Here is a 5,000-nt window from a genome sequence, read left to right as displayed (position 1 = left end):
CAGTCCTGGCTGAACCATATGGGGAGTCTAAAGGAAACAGTATATATATATATATATATATATATATGCACACACACTTCTATTAATCTTTTTTTTGCATGGGCAGGAACTTTTATTAATTTTTTAATGGTCAATTTTCCTGCAACACTAATATACTTGAAAAATTTACAAATACAGATATTAGAACTTCCAACACTTTTACTTTTAACTATGTTATTAACTCACAAATCTCAGCATAGAATGTACTAAATGTTACTGTATTGGACACTTTAAAATGGTTAATTTTATGTTACGTGAATTTCAGCTCAAGAAGATAGATACATGTCACTTACAAATAAGGAAAGTTTGCACTAAGTAAAATTCATGTATAAGAGAAATCTGCTTTTTTTCATATTTGCAAATTTAATTTCAAAGTTTTAAATGTTTTTAATGGCAAACAACTATTTTTTTAAGAGGTAGTGGATGTGAAACAGACAATACTTGAAAATTTAATTTTTCCAGGAAAAGTAGCATTGCCCCCCCCAGCCCCCATAGAATTAAATTGTAATAAATTTCTCTGCTGAATATGTCATAAAACTGTTTTAAATAAAAGTGAAATGGAAGTAAGAATTTGGCTATGCACCCAACTCTATATGACTTATTAACAGATAGTATTTTAACACTCACACTGTTGAATGTTGTTGCTATTTTGCTTATTAGAATTCTGAGAATACTATTTAGCAGTGTATGTTTATGCTACTACCTAACTAAATGAGGGCATATTAAAAAAAACTCAAATTTATTTAAAGGAAAAATAAGACAAAGCTTCAATCATCTACCTTTTTGAAACCGCAATTAGAGAAAAAGGTATTATATGGTTTACAACACTGTTCATAATATATTAAGCATATATTTCAATTTTCTCATAAATGAAAGATTTCAGGAGAAAAATACTTTGTTCCTTGCAAATAACTTCTTTTCTTCTAATCCTGGCAAGAATAATTATGTCATTAATATCAAGTGGGTTTTTCTTGTTTCCTTTCCACATCTTTTTCATGAAATCTATACACTTTTTAAAAATTATATATAAATGGAAATTAAAAGGAAAGCCTGATTTTAGAATGCAGCAATTCTAAATCATTTCACTAAGAAGCACCTTTTGATATGCTAGTCTGAACTTTTAATACAAAACCTAAAGAGTACTTATTTCTGAAGTAGAATTTTCTACAGTTTTATTAACTTCATACACAGCAATACAGTGGACATCAACCTGTGTTTTTTAGATTTCCATAAGTGTTCTAATAATTAAATAGTTTAGAAATGGCTCATTTTCAAGATTAGGTGGACTGAGATTTCATGATAAAATGGCTACAGAAAGCTAACTAAATTCTTGGTTTGTATACAATGGCTTGTATCTTGCTTGAGACAAACAGATGTTTAAGCCATGTACCACCATATTTCCTGCTTACTGCTTAGCATAACTAAATTTCTTTAGTCTTCATAGTTTTCCAAAGAATGAACAAATAATTTTTCTGAGTAAGATTAAGAAGTTAACCCTTCTACCAAAAGTATAAAGACAAATAAAATGCAAACTCACAATACAAATTTTTAAAATAGCATTACAAGTGCAGAGAAATTGACTGTTGCTCTTCATTATGATTGGCCTACCCCTTAAAAAAGATTGCAGCAAAGGATTCAGTTGTCTAAAATACTTCACAGTACAGTAATTAAATGCTTTAACCCATAAACATATCTGTCATCTTGTGTTGCTAGGGAACACATGAGCAAAATCAATCATTCATATTTCTAGTGCTGCAACCCCTTGGCAACCAGTGAGAAGGTGATAGAAAACTTTTCCCAGTTTGGAAAATACGTTTCCACTGAAGTGTTCTTGTGACAAGCTTTTCTACCCATTGTCTTGCTCCATATCTTCAACTTTCAATGAAGCCTGACTGTGATGCCTTTTAGGATTCATTTTTCTGTGAGAAGCCTACATTTTAGGCAAGTTTTTGCTTACCAGAGTCCCTATTTTTCCATTTGCAGTGGAGCTTAACACATGAAAGTTATTATTGTACTTCAGAACTGCTGTATCTAACTGCTATCCAGTGGACAAATTTTTTTTCTGCCACAGTTCTGTCATTCGATTTTGTAGATTGTCTGAGTTTGTAAATAGTAGTGAAGTTAAGCAGAAGTTAAGCTGCTTCTAGCTTTCAAACCACTGCAGAATTTTCTCAATCTTCTGATAACTGGCAGTAACAGCATCTTTCCTTACACAGAATCCGTTATGAAAAAAACCTAGACACTCCATCCTTTATCATTTCTGTTGCTAAGCTTCTTCCATATGCTGGTTCTGTGTCTCATAGCTATCAGAATGACATGATCGACCCCCATGCCAAGCACCAAAACCCCAAATCTCTTTCATCAATGAATGCTTTCTGACCGGTTGCTGAATCTTCTCAGATGAAACAAAAGGATCATAGCTCTTCCCCCCTATCTTTACATCCATTATTCAGGGTTGATTAAATTTATGAGTCACATTTTCCAGTTGTATGTATAAATCGTTTGGTGCAGTGGAAAGTGACCAGATAACCATAACGTTTTGGTAAATATTTGCGAAGCTCTAGGAGAACACTGTCAGTGCATCAGCAGCATATATTATACTACAGAATTCCAGCCTTCTGGACCCCCCCGGAGAGGGCTGTAACTGTTTCAAAACTGTGCTATCTCTATGTTGCAGTATGCCCACTTTGTCTTTTCCTCACATGTGCCCGGCCAGCCGATGCGAGACCAGCACGCAGCCGCTCAGGAATCGCAGCTTGCCGCCCGACAGCAGGGTGCCCTCGGAGGCTGCCTCCCTCGCCTGCGGGATCCTCACTTTCGGGGATCCGGCGCCTCAAGCCAGAATGGGGATGGCGGCTCCCTTACTATAGCCGAGAGCTGGAATGGGAAAGGCAGAGGGTAGGAGCGCCAGGATCATTCAGGTGCCGCTGGGAGGAGCCCGGGGGTTCCTGTCGCTGGGGCCTGTTGAAGCCCAAGGACAGGGGACCTGATGCCGCGGAAGTTTGGGCGTTCGCGTACTGGACTCTCAGCTGAGCGCATCTCCTCTGGTTTCCACTCCCCTGCAGCCCAGCCAGTGACTGCTCTTTGTAAAGTAAGTGTATTCGGTGAAACAAATTTCTCCTCTTAAAAATTCAGATTATGAAAGTACTTTAATTTTGTGTATCTTCGTTTGAAAGGTGAAATTAAAACATCCATAATAATATTAGTAAATGTACTTCTTCCTGGCGTTGAGCCTGGGGTAAAGGCCGTTCACTATTCAGAACGTGCAGCAGAGAAGGGGTTCCTGTGAAAAAGTGAAATACAAATCTTCCAGTAAGGTGACGGAGTTTTGTAGAAAAGACAGCCTTTTATCAAACTGGGAGGGGTTCAACAGACTAAGGAATAACTTGGACAAGACCGGTTTAGTGAGTAAGAGCATTTATTGGGCGCTTACCTGAGGTCCTCATCCAATAGGAGGAGAGACAGCAATTCCTTGCCATGCAAACGTGCTGGTTTGAAACCGTGTGTACCCCAGAAAAGCCATGTTCTGTAACCCTGATTCAATATTGCTGAGTGGGATCTTTTTCATTGTTTCCATGGAGATGTGACCCACCCAATTGTGGGTAGTGTCTTTTGATTAGGTGGTTTCCATGAAGCTATTTCACCCATTCAAGGTGAAGGCTTACTGGAGCCCTTTACGAGACAACCATTTTGGAAAAAGCTTTAGAGCCCGCATAGCCAGACCTTTGGAGTTGAGGAAGGAAAATGCTCCCCAGGGGAGTTTCATGAAGCAAATAGCTGGGAGAGAAAGCTAACAGATATCCCCATGTGCCTTCCCAGCTGAGAGAGGTGTTCAGAAGCCAAAGGTCCCAGCAGATGCCAGCCACGGTGCATTCCTAGCTGACAGAGGTGTTCAGGATAGCATCAGCCTTTCTTGAGTGAAGGTAACCTCTTGTTGGTGCCTGAATTTGGACGTTTTCATGGCCTTAGAACTGTAAACTTGCAACTTAATAAATTCGCTTTTTAAAAGCCATTCCATTTATGGTATATTGCATTCCAGCAGCTTTAGCAACTCAAATACAAAGGGCTGCACTGATCAGAGAGGATGACAGGATTTTATAGTGGGCATAGGCAAAGGAGGCACAGAGCCAAGAGAATGCATGCACATGATTGCCAAAAAAGTTAACTGTCAATATTCATCTCTTGGCATAACTTCCCATGAAGTTAACCTTGGGAAAAAATAACAAAGGCACAGAGCTGAGAGAGTATATACAGGAATGTGCATAATTGTGAAGAAGTTGGAAGAGTTGGGTATATTGGAATGTGTAAAAACATTGCCATATTGTAACAAATATCCCTCTGTTTCCACAAACAGCGCAAAAGCATTCAGAACACCAAAGGCCTAGTACTGCTTAGGTAATCTTCACCCTTTCCTTCCGTAATAACATCCAGACTCTTATAAGGACAATTACTTTCCCAATTTGGTTAAACTGCATTCAGGTGGGTTTGGCTTCTGAATGCTTTAATAGCATGGTATGACATGGGCATTTTTTAAAGTAATTTATTTTGAAATAAAGTCAGACATATAAAAAATTGTAAGAGTAGTACAAAGAAATTCTGATCCCGTCAGTCATTTTCCCCAATTGTTATCATTTCACCTCATTTGCCCATTAACAAACATTTCACAAAAATACTCCAGTGAATTTATCTCCAAAACAAGGCCACTTTCCTAGGACACTCATATAAAGCCAAGTTCAGAAAACAACATTATATTAACATTGTAATCTCATCCACAGACCCCTCCAACTATGACCTACTGTCCTGACCATCCTAAACTGTTTTGGGTTTTTCTTTTTTATTTTGCATAGGCAGTCACCATCCTAAAGTGTTTCAACAGTATCTTTCCATTGTCATCCAAGGTTATCCAGTGGGCTGGTGGACTCTAGTTCTCTTGTCCCTGCTGCTCTCGTCATTCTTAAACT

At 38.2% G+C, this 5,000-nt stretch overlaps 1 pseudogene; it reads right to left on the bottom strand.

Annotated features, from left to right (window-relative positions):
• Positions 1–1,674: 1,674 nt before the first annotated feature.
• Positions 1,675–3,485, bottom strand: LOC143675558 (inositol polyphosphate multikinase pseudogene; annotated as a pseudogene).
• Between the last annotated feature and the right edge of the window lie 1,515 nt (positions 3,486–5,000).

Source organism: Tamandua tetradactyla, chromosome 3, assembly GCF_023851605.1.
Source record: "Tamandua tetradactyla isolate mTamTet1 chromosome 3, mTamTet1.pri, whole genome shotgun sequence".
Classification (NCBI taxonomy): Eukaryota; Metazoa; Chordata; class Mammalia; order Pilosa; family Myrmecophagidae; genus Tamandua; species Tamandua tetradactyla.
The sequence above is the reverse complement of the archived record's forward strand: the minus strand, read 5'-3'. Positions and strand labels throughout refer to the sequence as shown.